Genomic DNA, 17,109 nt, shown 5'->3' with positions numbered 1-17,109 from the left:
ATCCTCCGAAATATGGCCATTGGTCCCGGAAAATATGATCACTCATTTGTATTTCCAATCATGTAAATATTATCCGGAGCTGTATCCACGCAGGCATCAAACTTCAAAATGAAGCATCCATGAATAATTTTGCAACATAAGTGGAAAGAACAGCCAGTGCTTAAAAGAAGTTAATTTTTGAATAAAATATTGATAGCCTCAATGATAATGACTTTAGTCAAAGAATTATATAGAGAAAAATTAAGAAGAGAATAACGGAATGCTATCGACTGAGGTTCAAGATCACTGGGGAATTTTTCGCCTGAAGAAGGTGTAATAAACACCGAAACGTTGGAAGCAAGAAAAATAATAATCGTTTGATTGCTTTGGTGACTGTTAAGCCGAGAAATTCCCCAGTGAAAAGAATAACCTTTTTAGCATTGAGAATGCCAATATCAATACTGATAGTATACACGCAGAAGACACCCTGTTGTTGTTGAATTCTTTTTCTCGATCAGAAATGGCAACATGATTCATTCTTTCTGACATTACTTCCCAACTGGGACAGAGCCTGCTTCTCAGCTTAGTGTTCTTATGAGCACTTCCACAGTTATTAACTGAGAGTTTTCTTTACCAATTGACAATTTTTGCATGTGTATATCGTATGGCAGGTATACGAATACTCCAAGCCCTGGGAATCGAGAAAATTTCCAACCCGAAAAGATCCCCGATCAGTTGGATTCGAACCCACGACCCTCAGCTTGGTCCTGCTGAATAGTTGCGCGTTTACCGCTACGGCTATATGGGCCCCATGGGCAACATGATCTTTCGAGGTTATTGATCATTCATTATAACGTTGTTCTGGGTACTGTCATTCGACATAATGTAATTCGGAGTAATGTCCTAAAGGCAGAAAATATCATCACTTATTAAAAAACTACAATAGTGTAAAACTGAACGTTTCGCATAAAAACGTGTGGCACAATGGTTGTTTTGCATAAATCAGTTTCATACAAGAACAGGTAGCATTTTAAAAAGACATACAATTCTCATTATGTCAAACGTCCACTATGTGAAACTTACCCCTTCAAAATTATGCGAATCATCCTAAAGCGAAACGTTCCGCCTCCATGTCAAACCCCCCATAATACTAACTTGAAAAATGATATATTCTTGAGACCTCTGAAAAAAGAACCGGGAAATTACGTCACCATGAACACAGAAGCTCACGCAATCTTAGATCCAGCCAACCGGATACCGTACATTGCAGGATTTTATAATTAACTGCTTTGCATAATGTACAAGGTGTGCGGCGCCATCTCCAATAAAACTTAGTCCGCTCGTTTTTCTTTGTCCCCACCCATCGGTACTTGCCTTTGCTTTGATTGGCTTGCCTCTGGAGCTTTCTTGTGGTGGTTTCAATCGACTTTTTCCAACCGAGTGGACTAAAGTTGCTGTTGCCGCCGTCGCCACCGGTTCTGCATTGTTGTATGCTGGGAGGATGAGAAACAGTAGCTCAGCTTCCACCACCGTACCATAAAGAGCAATCCGAGACTCTGTGTCACAACTTTTTGGCTTATGTTGTTTCACTCTATTGATTTTTCGCCACAGTCCGCTTTAACCATAACAGTCGAAACTTTTGGGCAGAAGGTTTTTGTTTGAGCTCGGCTCTTTCCGTACACTAGCTTGTCTGTTCTGTACTCTGACTCTAGTCACTCGTTCGTTCGCTCGATGAACTTGACTCCGATAGATACTGTTGTTGTGCACCCACCCGAATCCTATGCCAAAAATTTATCTGCAGTATGGAGAATTTTCTACCGTTTCAGTTGCCAAAAACCAGTGTGTACATTTCTTGCCTCACCAGGCTCTCTGTGGGACAATCTGGCGTCGTCGAAGCAGAGTGACCACTTCCGCTCTGCCAATGTCGCCGTAGTCATCCAAGTGCTGAGGATGTGGACGATGGATAGTCCTTCTTCAATATTTGAACTATCTAATATCCGGCCTTCAGAAATTCGTTAACATGATGCACCGATAGATTTCAATCACTTAGGTAAGCTCCGCTTCGTGTATGTTGATTTTCGAACTCGGGTAAACCCAAACACACGTTGCGAACACAAGCAAAACTGCTAGCAGAGCGTTCACGAGAGAGCTCCACAAGCGCACAAATCACAAACTTGTCACTTTCCGAGATATTTATAGCATTTATGATTAAATTTTCATCACCATCGGCATGGTGCTCTTTGCTGACCACGGGATGTCACGTTTCGCGTTGCTCTCTACCGTGCCAAGAAAATTTCCCACACGCGGTCTTCCGCTCTGCCAATAGCAGAAAACTACACACACTGGCATACACACAAAGCCACTCACGGTAGCACGTGAGAGAAAATTGCTTTCCTTTAATAACACCTCAGGATCCGCAGTATCTGCATTTAGGTGATTACGTACATTAACGCCACCTATAAATCCAAGAGCAAACTTATCCGAAATACGGTACGCTCAACAGCTGTTCACCAGACACGATCCAATCAATTTTTTCCTCTAATGAGCATTGATCCCCGGAGGATTACTGTTTTACACCAGCAGCACAGCAGATGTCTGAAGGAGAGGAGCGCATCCAAGTGCGACCATCGATACGCGCGGAACCATCCGAACGATTCGGTGAAAATTCTGCAACTGATTTTCAAAATACTGCAACGTCCTGACCTGCTACTGCTACTAGTGCTGCTGTTTTCCCCCATTGGCGCTCATTCTCTTCCACTCACGAGAATACCGCACTGAAGCACTCACTATTCCGCGGAGCACAGAGTCCACTGTGACACCAACATAGAGGCGGACGACTGCTCGACTTTGGATAGAGTGAAGACACTGTCAACAGCGGGTGGATCCGGAGTGGGGTTTGAATTTTCCCACGGTCGTCGTTTGGCTGTTTTCAGTGGATCACCTCCCCCCACGATTTGATACTTTTAGCACACTTCCGAAGTGTGTTTTACTTTCTATGTTTCGAGGAGTGTTCGTTCACGCTCGCAATAATAGCAGATGTAAATTTCGGCGAACTGTCGTCGCTGATGGGCTTTTCTGATGCTGCTGCTTTTGTGTAATCAAAGACGATTCTTTCTGCAAGCTGGCGTCTATATGTTATGTATTATCAGGTATATTACATAGCTATGTTTTTTAATTTACAGTATCCGGGAAAATTTTGTGGCACAGAAACAAGTCTGCTCGAAAGGTTATGTTTTTTGGTTAAATATCTACATGCTTAACTTTTGGCAAATCAACTCTTATATGCAATATATTTTATTTTTATTTATGAATTGACTGTTATTTCAGTTTTATGAAGTTATACTAAAAAGTACAAACGTCAAAAGTGGTGCTCAAACCCTCTCGTGCAATGCGTGTTTGTGTGGTTCAAAATGTCTTTTTTGCTTTACACCATGCATTTCATTTTAGGTCGTCTGCTTATGCTTTTCAAAGTTTGTATGGGAATTACTATATGAAAACAAGTAATTTTTATCATTGAGTCGGTTATAGTGTTTTTAAATGTGCCCTTGAGGGTTATAACTATGTTGATATTATTAGATACACCGTTTTTGCTCCACACCGCTCATTCGATTCTAGATTAAATTCTGAGTGTCCGCCCAAAATTTGAGCTCATTTGGATAAAAGTTGAGACTCCACAAGCCCTTCGAAGTTTGTATGGGAATTACTATGGGAAAAGCAAGAAATTCATTCAATCTGCCATAGGGTTTGCCCATGTGCCCTTGAGGGTTAAAGCTATGCTAAAACAGTTGAATACATTCGGCTGGTACAACTGTGCCGAAGACCTCTTTTAAATTGCACGGCTCAGTAATTTGTTATTGATTTTTGTATGAGTTCAAAATCTTTGGCTATAATACTGAGCTGCTCTACTGGCATCTCTGGATATATGCAGTAAAACATAGTAGCCATGATTTGTGTGTGCTATATTGCGCGCCAGATGCAGCAGTGTTGCCTGTTCAGAAGATAAATGAGCACTGTTGGAAAATTTTCGATTGGATATAAATCCATAACTAATTACTGAGCCGTCCGATTTGTGTACGGTCTTCGGCAAAGTTGTAGCTGATGGGTATATGAGTATATACAGTACCAGTGTTGCCCAAATCCTCAACAGTTCGTGGACAAACACAATGACCGATTGAATGAATTGCTCGCTTTTCCCATAGTAATTCCCATACAAACTTTAAAGTGCTTGTGCAGTCTCAGTTTTCATCCGAATGAGCTCAAATTTTGGGAGGATACTCTGGATTTGATTTAGAACCGAATGAGCGGCGTGGAACAAAAACGATTTTTCAAACCCCTCTAATACAGCTGTAACCAATTCAGATGTCTCAATAATTTGTTATTGATTTTTATCCAAACGATACTTTTGATACTATTTAAAGCATTCGTTTCCAATCTTCTCAGATGAGAAATAGAATTCCCATTTCCCGAGAAATCCTGGGATCCCGGAAAATTTTCAAAGATGTGAAAATAAAGCAAATTTGATAGAATTTTAGTTTTTTGATTATTTGAATTTCACGTATTTTTTAAAACACCAGTATATTTGTATGGTTCTGTTTTTTTTTTGAGTATTTTATTCATGTTTCCTAATCAGAAATCTGTTGGTGTCGATCTAAACGAAGATCCATCGAAATATATGAACATAGCATATAATCTGTTTGAGAAAAAACTATCGTCAAAACTGACCGAGAGAAGATTCCGGAACGGGTCTTCCCTGCAGGTGATCGAGAAATACATCGGCGGAAACTACAATTGCGATGTCGGCAAGATTGGCAAGAGGGAAGTGAAATCCCGGGAAACTGTGGCTGTGGCTAGCATCCGAGAAGAAGGAGAAGAAAAAGAAGGCAGATTCTAAGCAAAACCCCATCAAGTTTTAAAGACCGCCGCGATGAAGAAGACCCCGAAGCAGCCATCACCGCAAACCTCATCGGGCGAGGAGGAATTCAATGTCCGTGTTACTCGAGTTCAACAATTCAATCGGCCCTTTTCAGGGCCAAAAATGTGTACTAAAGTTTTGTTTGCGTAATATTTTTAACGTGTTTACCACATACTTGCTATAGTCTCTCAATTCTTCTCGTAGCATCATACAATATCTGATTTCTTACGAATAATCGACAATACGGCAATTTCAGGATGTTTCCGAGGACGCTGCTGCAGTGCCGTCAGGATGCAATAACAGCATAATGCTCATCTTGTACATCCCTTGCCAAGACTTCAATTTCATAGAGCCTATTTTCCACAGCTGAAAGCGAAGAATACGAAAAGGAGGAGCATCATCTGCTATTCTAAGAGTATAAAGCATACCTCTTTCGTCAAATTCGGCTTCATTCCATTTTCGCTTTCGAGCTGGTAAGCTGGTTCCGCTGAACCAGCTCAGCTCCTCGCTACCTGTGCCACAGAGCTCTAGATCATCGAGCTGCTGCAAATCCAGCGTCCGGTTAGTGAAATCGCTCAAGATTTCTAAATTGACTCGTGCTTGCAGAATTTGACATGCAGGAATCGTTGTGCCTACGCAAGATTTGTACGAGATGACTGAAGAAAATCAACCAAAGCTGCTCGTAGTTAAATTGGCCTTTTTCAGGGACAACAAATGTGTACTAACGAGTTATTTGTGTAATATTTCCTAATGTGTATACAACATACTTGCTTTAATCTCTTAATTCTTCTCGTAGCATCATACAATATCTTATTTGTTATGAATAATTGACAATCGCCATTATGGTTCGACGAGGAGTGTCAGATGGTTTTGGACGAGAAGAATGCAGCGCGGGCGATTATGCTTCAGCAAGGCACCCGTCAACAAGTGTAACGATACGCTGATGAGAACGGCGTATGGAGGAGAAGGATGAACCACGAGCTTGCGCAACTCTACGTTGAACTCAGTATCCAGAAAGTCTCCAAAGCTGGAAGGGTACGATGGGCGGGACACGTTGTGAGAATGCCGGACAACAATCCCGCAAAAATGGTATTCTCCTCGAATCCGACCGGTACAAGACGACGAGGAGTGCAACGAGCTAGGTGGTTTGACCAATTGGAGCAGGATCTTGGAAGTGTGGAACGATCGAGAAACTGCAGGTTAGCAGCCACGGATAGAGTTAGTTGGCATAATATTGTGGCACAGTAAATTGAAGTAAGCAATAGGGGCTTTACTTAGCTGAGTGGTTAGAGTCTGTGGCTACAAAGCAAAGCCATGCTGAAGGTGTTTGAGTTCGATTCCCGGTCGGTCCAGGATCTTTTCGTAATTGTAGTTTCCTTGATTTCCCTGGGCATAAAGTCTCATCGTACCTGCCACACAATGTACAAATGCGAAAATGGCAACTTTGACAAAGAAATATCTCAGTTATTAGCTGTGGAAGAACTCATTGAACATTATGCTGGCTCTGTACCAGTGAGGACGTAATGCCAAGACGAAGAAAAATTGACAATACGGCGAATTGATTTTTACGGTAGCGATGACGGTATCGATGGGCACTTCTCCGAACGGAGAGCTCCTCATTGTTCTTAAATTTACAAACCATTAAGTTCTGAATTAGACCTAAAAGCATATTCGTATTCAGGGAGCCGGAATTCAGTATGTGGAGAAATTTCAAAAACTCACAATAATCGTATTGACAAGTGATCGATTTCACCCCAAAATGGAATCCCCCCAGTTTTTATTTTAGAGATTATTTTCAGCACTTAAATCACATTTGTTGGAAAATGTAAGGATTACCGTCGTACTTGTTTCCTGTATTCAGTTGTTTGGCATTGTCAACATTGAAGAGAACAGATACAACCAACCGCGAAAAATTATCCATTTAAACCGAAATTTCAGTATTCTTGAAAACCTATTAATGTGATGTTAATAACTGTGGAAGTGCTCATTGAACTCTAAGCTGAGAAGCAGGCTCTGTGCCAGTGAGGACGTAATTCCATGAAGAAGAAGAAATTCAAAAGACATGGAGTTTTAAACCATGGCACTATTGCGTCTCTTACAAAGCATTTCAGTTTATTTCAAAAATTTGCAAATTCTGATTTGGCAATGTCATGTGTATAAACTGTGATATCCGTTATTTATAAAATTAACAATTTTACTTAAGTCAGTTATACAAATACAAGAAATATGTTTAAATTACAATTTTCTCGGACATCACATTGAACAAACGCATTAAGAACAAGCACTTCAATTGATTAGGGATAGAAAGTTATTGAAGAGCAGGTTAAAAAAAAAAAAAAAACAAAAATGATAAAAATTGATATTTCCAAAAGGCTTAACATTTCAAGTGCGAAAATATGCGGAAGAGTTTTATGCTGTAGCTGATAGATAACATATGTTAGTTTCACACTGTGGTCGAAACTTTGCCGGATATTGCCGTATAAGATAACTTTTTCAATACTGAAGTTTACGAAAAACGACCAAAAGTTCGTTTTGCTAAATAGTTTTAAAATAAACAAATAAAAAATATTTTATGGAAAATTTTAAGCAGAAGCTCTTCTTGATTTTATAAACAAAAAGTTCAGTACAAAATATATGTTTATTTTAGAAAAATTGTCACATGTAAACAATAATTCTGATTATCTAATACAAACAAATGAAATAAAAACATTGAAAATCCTTTTTTTTAACTCTTTTAACATTTTTTCAAGGTTATATGACGTCTTTTCAATGTAGCCACAACATGCGGCATACTTTAAGCTACACACTTAGAAAATATCACCGACTCCGGTAATTTTTTTACCGAAATATAAACCGCTGAGCGCTCGGTAATGCTTTCGGTAATGTTAAGAATTACCGAACAGTCTGTAATTTAAACCAAAACGCAGCTATCAAAAAATTACAATATGTTCGTGAATTATTACCGAGCGAATTGTTCAATAAATTACCGAACGCATTGTTCGTAACAACAGGCAGTCAGAATAGAAAAAGATGATTGAACAAAAAAAACAATGGATCTTATCTTGATATCAAATTAATCGATTTATTTCGTGTTTCCATTTTTTGATCGATAAGACATGTTTGAGAAGTGCGTAACTGCTTGCCTGTTGGTGAAGGTGGGACATTGATCACCATCAGTAACATCACCAACAACTCGAACGCGCGCTTAACATATAAGAAAACAATCCTGGCTCATTTGCAGCTGTTCACCGTTCACGAACAAAACCGGTGATACTATAACGAAAACATTTTATGACATGTTAAAAATTAGCTTTTAATAGGAACCCTCAGGTTGTACTTACGGAAAAGAAGTACCAGACGCTCATCCCCAGCTGTTTTTTTCAAAAACAGTGTTCACGGCCTTAAAAACAGAAAACCTATCGGATGCAATAAAATCGTGTTGACAAGCACTTCGAAACAAATATGGCGGCCTCAGAAATTTCAAGTTACCATTCGTCCGGTAAAGCATTGTAGCACTATGAACTGAAGTACGGTAAAAAATTACAGTCTACGGCGATTCTAAACGATTTACCGTTTTTCGGTATATAAAACGACGATTTCGGTAAAATTTGTTTAAATATTTTATTTTTTTTAAGGTTGTTCGGTAAATCTCGTTTGTAATACCGAAACATCAGTAAAATATTTATTTACCGTAAAATAAATTACCGAAAAACGAGAAAAAATCTAAGTGTGTATGTTTGAAAATATAGCGTGGTCAAAAATCAAAATTTTTCAAAATCGAAATTATGGCCACGAATTTGTACTAGGTGCTCCTCTGTGCTGCGGTATGAAAAGTACTACATATTTCACAACGGGTTCAATCAACGGCGAAAATTACAGAACTGAATGCATTAAAAAACTTCTTCTGCCCATTTACCGAAAGCATACCAAGCCTCCATTGTTTTGGCCATTCCTGCAATCCACTCACTATGCTTCAGCTGCTTTGGAGCAGACATCATGTATACGCGCTTCATATCATGAGCTTGAGATCAGCTTGCCATGAGCTCACAAAATGAATCGCGCGCTTGAGCACGTGCTATGTTGAGACGCATTTTTTTAGATCTCATGTAGCAATGTGCTAGCTCAAACGATCACATCTGCACTGGCTCATGCGCCGTCTCATGAGAAAATCTCAATGTGACAGTGCATTTGAGACTCGCAGGTGTAGTTTTCAAAAGCAAAGAAATGGAATTAAACCATGGATTAAACTGCCCGCATGCGGTTTGAAAGCACTGACGCGGTTCAACGCAGTTGCGATTCTAGCATTTGAATTGAAAAACTTGGCTGGCCACCGAAGAAGCATAGGCATAGACCGAAGCCGTATGCTTCCGCAGGGTTATTGTACCAGGCAAACATAACTGCATAAAAGTACTCCTAGTAAGCGCATGTGACGAGCCTCACGAGATGTCTCATGAGACTCGCTCACTAAGATATATTTTGTACGTATCTGCATCTCGTGTCTCATATAATCTGTGAGCTGCGATATGAAATATCGCATGGCACACTAGCTCATTTAAGTATACATGAGAAATACGACACTCTGCTTTGGAGAGGTTCAAGAAGGAAAAAGTCGAATTTGTAGAAACATGGCAGATTCTACCGAATTGACCATAACTACGCTCCATTCGATAATATTGGACAATAATTTAACGACATCTTAAGAATGATGGAAGAGAAGCAAGTTCCATCGATTTTTTCTAGTAAATGTGGTCAATAACACAACGAAAAGATACGAAAAAAGTTGTACAGAACCCGATGGGAGGCATCAAAAGAAAAGTCAGAGCATTCTCCAGGAATGCTCAATAAATGTTCAAACTTATATGAATTTGGTCGAAATTGACTTGATTTCCATGCATTTCAAAAGAACTCGTGAATTTGTTCGAAAATAAACAGTTATCTTTCCAAAATACGTGTCCACTTTCTTAAATGAACAGTCCTTAGTGCGAGACCCACAACATATTAAAAGAAATAATGAAGTTTCTGTCAATCAGTCAAGGAAAACGAATGTAAAAGTAAAGAGTATTAGTATGACATTTCATGTCAAAGCTATTTTCGTTGGAATCATGTGAATTTGAGAATTTATATGCAAATATTGAAAATTTACTAAATTGTAGCATTTTTGCAACGCTTACAAACAATTTGTTCTACGATCACTATTTCAAAAAGTCATAATGAATTCGTCACTTGTCCATGATAGCCTAGTTATAGAAGAACCTGAATTCGGTCTTAAATATCTTAGCGAAAACCATTTTTATAGACTAGGACCATTTTTGTAATCTAAGTCAAGAATTTCCATGTGGCCTTAAACGCTTAAAGGTATGCAACGCCCTGTAAATGTTCCGAAATTAATTTATTCTGTTCGATTTATACTCCATTATCAAAGTTACCCCAAAACAGAAAACCGACTTTCGATTATATGAAAAATAATATATCCATTCAGAATGAATGTTTTGGCAATCTAGTGCAATCGATAGCTAGAATGTCAGTACTTGTTTTAAAAATATTAAATGTAATTCTTTGAAACAACATGCATAAATATTCAAGTTTCCTTAGAAAAAAAACTACCAAAGTTACCCCGTTTTATGGTACTCACAATCACAGCACCTATCATCTATCATCAAACATCCTATCATCTGCAGAAAGCTACCACACTGTTGCTAGATTCTGAATCAGAATTGATCGAAGTTGTGTCCATAGTAGTCCTACGTCAACCCCGCAGTAATGTAACAAACATTACCCACCCCAATTTTTGGATCTCATAGTTGTCATGACCTTAAAGATTTCAAGGTGGTGAATGAACTGATCATCTGATATGCACCCTTCTTAATTTTATTGGCGGTTCTTTTGAGCTTCAGCATCGTCAGCATTTTTGGCAACATGAGTATAATGGAGAATGGTCGAATACCACTTTCTTTTGATTGCTTATCGTTCTTTCTAGTTCGCCATTCTGCCACTGATGATAAGTGTAGCACCTATTTGATCTGCATCACTTTTCGGAGAAACGGATCATTCGGGAAAAAGGGTCATTCGAAGAACTGGTGTTCAAGGAAACAACATCTGGGGAAACGACATTCGGGGAAAAGTAGCACAATTGTGGCCACCGTCATGGAAATTTAAAATTAACGCATCAGCGCAAAGCTTTTGAGAAACGTTTGAATTGGATAACCATGTGTCCTGTATTTGACTGACTTTACAAATGACTGTTTTCGGGACTCCGGGATGCCTCAAAATTATGGTAAAGTTTTTGTATCCCAAACATCTGTACCAAGCTCATGGAAACGCATTTTAGTGATCGATAGTGCTCGAAAATTGAAATGGTTTAATATCCATCAAGTCGGTTCTTCAAGGCATCAATTCCGAGTGGCCACATCCGGTATATTCTAATCGATGCAAACCTCTGCATTTATAATGTTGAATAATAGATCCTAATGATTTATGAAAATTAAAATAAATGTCATCGCAAATAAATAAAGATGACTAGGCATGTCCCAAAAATATATCTTTTTTTACCCGACTTGACGCAGTGACTCACCGGAATAACTCCGTCCACAGAAATATTCCTGAGTTCTTCTGGTTTTAGCAATTTTGCTTTCACTCAGGCCTATACGGATTAAAGATCTAGTTCGTTGCCTTTCGGACCATAACCCCTTCTTATGTGGTGAGCGTAGTCTAAGATTCATTTGTATTTATAAAATAGTTAAATTATTTAATGCTTGTATCACAAATGGAAAATCTTGATATGGCCCGCTATACGTTCTTGCTTGAGCACCACTGTTCCAGTAACAATGTCCAATCATATCTATGGAATCGTATCATTACAATAATTAACCTGATCCCAATGATTGCGAGGTTTCCTTTTCTTTCTTTTAATTTAAAACACAAACGATAACGCTCAATTACCTCGTTTAACTGCCGATTGCAGCGCGCATCATGATTTCCACCGTTCAACGGATAACGACTCTTTATTTTCATTTGTTACCCACCAATAATGCCGAACTGTAAGTGTTGTCACACAAACAACGTTTCTCCCCTGTACATCTGCGTCTGGCAGCCGCCCAAATACTCCTCCGCTTTTCAGACCGCCCGCGAGTCATCACCCTCTTGTCCCCTAACCATTTAATGGATCTGTACGATGGCACGTCTCCATCCTCCACCACTGGAGACCATTCTGTCCCATCCTTAAGCTGTCCATCACGCGAACGAACGAAAATAATAAATAAAAAGCGGAAAACTCGGAATGGATTATCAAAGGCAAAATACGGCAAGCACGGGAAGAGAGAACGCGCAAGTCACACCAGGTAATATTACACTCACTTTTCACTGTCATCACAAGGACTGAAGCGCCGGGTGTTACACTCGAGAGCACCCATTGTTCACTCACTCTCTTGCCGACTTCAATGAGCAGAGGTTGTTGGTTGCTCAGCTTTGTGGAAAACCCGACTGTATGCTGCAGACCTGTGCGCCGATTGGCGAGATAATAGTAGGAGCACACTTTTCTGAGAATCAGAGACGGCGTAGAGTGAGATAGGGTGGAAATTAGACAACACGTATTCCAAGGAAAATGATAACATTAAAACTGAATACAGTCAACTCTTCATAACTCGATATTGAAGGAACCATCGAGTTAGGGAGGTTATAGAACACAAAACCAGTGCAAATGCGATGCAAGGGACCATCGAAGTAGCCATGAAAACCAATTTTTTCAATGGTTCTTTAACTCGATAACGAGATAACAAATATAGAGTAAGAGTGAGTTGACTGTATATACTGCAAAATGAACTTAGGTTGTCAAGGATAAATCGCATTTGCCGTTTTCACAGATTGCAAAGCCAAAAGCCTTGAAACTGTGGAAGTGTATTTAGAAGACTAAGCTGATAAGCAGGCTCTGTCCCAGTGAAGCCAGATCAGACCAATAACTTATGAAACCTCTAAGACCCAAATTCTTATTTTCGATCTAAGTATCATTTTCGCCATCTTAAATCGATCTAACCACGTTTTGGACAATATTTTATTATTATTCGCTAATTTGTGAACTTGGGTTTTTGATCTTTCTAATTTTCATTTTTGAACATCCCTATCCTTTTTTTATTTTTTCTTGAAACCTCTTTTGGGTACCGATTATTGATAAAAATAAAAATTTTAGTTTTTGCAGTATTTTTGAAAATATAAAATATGTTATTTTTTTCTGGAACATATTTTATGTTTCGTGTAACTAACGGAAACATTGTTTCGAAATTATTTGAATTCCACCAGGCTCTACTTCTGTGGTAGGTTGATTGCATAAAAATACAAAATGTGCAAATTTTTGTATTACACGTTAAATAAGACCCAGGCATTTAACACACACAATTCCAAAAAAAAAATCCAAAAACCCAAACAAAAGTTCAAAAGTTGTATAATATTTTTTATGGCCCAAGATTCAAGCTAAAAATAAAATAATTTTGATTTCCAAGCTGAAGAAAAATACACAAAATTCTAGAGGCGAAGTAGGGTATTAGAGGGTTAACATGCCTTTCAAGAACTTCCCATCCTGTTTCGACAAGGAGGCATGTTTTGAAATCAAAAGAGTCACCTCGAGGAAGAGCTGGATATCAACTCAACCCAATAATATAATGTGCTATGCCGAGGTAATCATTGTCCCAGTGGAAATGTAATGTCAAGAAGACGAAGAATTAGATTTTATGCATTTTAACCCAGGCAACCAATGAGCACTTGAAGCAGCATCCGTTCAGCATTATATATGCCAATACGGCAGTGTATTTAATGCTCATTGGCCGTATAGCTGCATGGCGTGATGTCTCAAAGCAAGTTTTGGCGTAATAATGGGCTGCTTTAGTGCTATACATTCATGTTTCTGTCAAAAAAGCGTAACGCCTCCGAGAAGGCGAATCAAAACAAAAATAATAATAACCTCCTCCCTCGCTCGCTTTTCGCCGTTGCTGTTGGATTTTTTTGTATACTTTTCGATGTTGTGTTGCATGTTTTTTGCTTCTTTTATTGCTGATTGGGGCTCAAACTGATGATCCGATTTTATGTATTAATTAAGATACGTTCTGTTCATTCATTTAGCATCAAGAAGATTATGAAAACCTTCGGTATTCGATATGCGCATATCCATGTCGTCCGCGAAGCAAACAAATTGTCCGGATCTCGTGAAAATCGTGCCTCGACTGTTAAGTCCGGCTCTCCGCATAACACCTTCAAGCGCAATATTGAACAACAGGCACGATAGTCCATCGCCCTGTCGTAGTCCCCGCTGAGACTCGAACGAACTGGAGTGTTCGCCCGAGATCTTCACGCAGTTTTGCACACCGTCCATCGTTGCTCTAATCAATCTTGTGAGCTTTCCGGGAAAGCTGTTCTCGTCCATGATCTTCCATAGCTCTACGCGGTCGATACTATCGTATGCCGCCTTAAAATCGATGAACAAATGGTGCGTAGGGACCTGGTACTCACGGCATTTCTGGAGGATTTGCCGCACGGAAAAGATCTGGTCCGTTGTCGAGCGGCCATCGATGAAACCTGCTTGATAACTTCCCACGAACTCGTTTGATATAGGTGATAGACGACGGAAGAGAATCTGGGATAGCACTTTGTAGGCGGCGTTTAGGATGGTGATTGCACGATAATTTTCACACTCCAGTTTGTCGCCCTTTTTATAGATAGGGCATATAACGCCTTGCTTCCACTCCTCCGGTAGTTGTTCCGTTTCCCAGATTCTGACTATCAGCCGATGCAGACAAACGGCCAACCTGTCCGGGCCCATCTTGATGAGTTCGGCTCCGATACCATCCTTGCCAGCGGCCTTGTTGTTCTTGAGCTGTTGAATGGCATCCTTAACTTCCCCCATCGTGGGAGCTGGTTGGTTTCCGCTGTCCGCTGTGCTGACGTAGCCATCGCCTTCGTTGTCCTGACCTTCTGTGCCTGTGTTCTCTGCGCTATTCAGGTGTTCATCGTAGTGCTGCTTTCACCTTTCGATCACCTCGCGTCCGTCCGTTAAGATGCTCCCATCCTTATCCCGGCATATCTCAGCTCGCGGCACGAAGCCTTTGCGGGATGTGTTGAGCTTCTGATAGAACTTCCGTGTTTCTTGAGAACGGTACAGCAACTCCATCTCTTGGCATTCCACCTCTTCCAGGCGGCGCTTTTTGTCCCGGAATAGGCGGGTTTGCTGTTTCCGCTTCTGTCTGTATCGTTCCACGTTTTGCCGCGTACCATGCTGCAGCTATGCAGCTCGCGCTGCATTCTTCTCCTCTAAAACCTCCTGGCACTCCTCGTCGAACCAATCGTTTCTTGAGCTCCGTTCCACATATCCGACAATGCTTTCGGCAGCGTCGTTAATTGCTGCTTTGACTGTCCTCCAGCAGTCCTCAAGAGGGGCCCTATCGAGCTCGCCCTCATCCGGCAACGCTGCCTCAAGATGCTGCGCGTACGCATTGGCGACATCCGGTTGTTTCAGCCGCTCGAGATTGTACCGGGGCGGGCGTCGGTACCGTACATCATTGATGACGGATAGTTTTGAACGCAGTTTCACCATCACCAGGTAGTGGTCGGAGTCAATGTTAGCGCCACGATAGGTTCTGATGTCGGTTATGTCGGAGAAGTGCCGTCCATCGATCAAAACGTGGTCGATTTGCGATTCTGCTGTCCGTATTCTGCTGAGGTGATCTCCAGGTGTACCGATACGGGAGGCTGTGCTGGAAATAGGTGCTACGAATGGCCATATTCTTGGAGGCGGCAAAATCTATCAGTCGTAGGCCGTTCTCGTTCGTCAGCCGGTGGGCGCTGAACTTTCCAATCATCAGTCTGAACTCCTCCTCCTGGCCAACCTGAGCGTTCAAGTCTCCTATGATGATCTTGACGTCGTGGCTTGGGCAGCGGTCGTACTCGCGTTCGAGCTGCGCGTAAAATGCGTCCTTGTCATCATCAGTGCTTCCGGAGTGTGGGCTATGCACGTTGATTATGCTGAAGTTAAAGAATCGGCCTTTGATTCTTAACTTGCACATTCGTTCATTGATCGGCCACCACCCGCCCACGCGCCTTTGCATATCACCCATCACTATGAAAGCTGTTCCCAGCTCGCGTGTGTTGCCGCAGCTCTGGTAGATGGTATGATTACCTATAAACGTTCGCACCAATGCTCCTGTCCAGCACACCTCCTGCAGCGCTACGATGTCGAAACCGCGGGTCTTCAGTACATCGGAGAGTATGCGAGTACTTCCAATGAAGTTGAGAGATTTGCAGTTCCAGGTACCGAGTGTCCAATCGTTAGTCCTTTTCCGTCGTTGTGGTCTTTGCCGATTGTTCCGGTCCGTATTCTCTTGTTGACGTTCCTGTGCTGATGTGTTTTTACGGCTGGCTTGCAGGGCCTGACACCAACCCCCTAAATTTCCGGAGGACCATTCCCCCTAAATGTTCGGAGGACCATAGTGCGCAGTTTAGCTTAGAGTCCTTCTCTGGCACTCGGACGATGATCAGCCGCCCCTGACATGGGGAACAGACGCTGTTGTGAGCCGCTCCTAACATGGAGTACAGACGCTCCAGAATTGCAAAGACAAAAGCAAAGCAACCCCCCCCCCCCTTCCCTGTCAGCATACGACCAAAGTTCCCACCGGGGGTTGGTTACCCGATCTTCCCCAAGTTTACTCGTACCCCGGCCAGTACTACGAGGAGATAGGGATAGGAGTTGCTGGGCAAGAGGCTAAGGACCGCACAAAGGGGTCTATTTTATTCCTGCAGGTACGCGAGGTACTAATGGTACGCCATGCCCTGCCATTTACCGCGCCATTTTTATTGATCATCTAAAGTAAATTTGTTACATAACACTCGCAGTTTACAGCATTCATCAAATGTGATCCAAGTGAAACGCAGGTAAGGTAACACCGAATCTAATGAGAGAATAAGCAATTTTTTCAAGTGTATTGAATTCTTAGTTCTGATTTCGGAAAAATTGGGCAATTGTTTTTTGATTTTATAAAGATAATTTGTGTGCACGTTTTGTTTTCCGAATATCATTCGGATTATTTCAGCCTTTGAGCTCTAGAACACACACTCAAGCTGATTGTTACACACTCTTTCTGGCACTTAACCGAATTGCGCATTCCGCTTTTTACAAGCACAACAATTTCTGTACGTTATATATAATGTAAGAAGTAATGCGCTGTTTATATCATCTTATT

The 17,109-nt window shown here is 40.9% G+C and overlaps 1 protein-coding gene across 2 annotated transcripts in view; it reads right to left on the bottom strand.

Annotated features, from left to right (window-relative positions):
- The window catches only part of LOC5569942, a 228,339-nt gene extending 216,164 nt beyond the window's left edge, over nt 1-12,175 (bottom strand). Inside the window, exon 1 of one of the 2 annotated variants that reach the window (XM_021848798.1) lies at nt 11,831-12,175. The gene's annotated coding sequence lies outside the window, so the exon portion shown is untranslated. The remainder of the gene's footprint in view (nt 1-11,830) is intronic. The other variant, XM_001658787.2, reaches the window with a different exon arrangement.
- Between the last annotated feature and the right edge of the window lie 4,934 nt (nt 12,176-17,109).

This window comes from Aedes aegypti, chromosome 3, assembly GCF_002204515.2.
Source record: "Aedes aegypti strain LVP_AGWG chromosome 3, AaegL5.0 Primary Assembly, whole genome shotgun sequence".
Lineage (NCBI taxonomy): Eukaryota > Metazoa > Arthropoda > Insecta > Diptera > Culicidae > Aedes > Aedes aegypti.
Note: the sequence above shows the minus strand (reverse complement) of the source record. Positions and strands in the feature narration are given on the sequence as shown.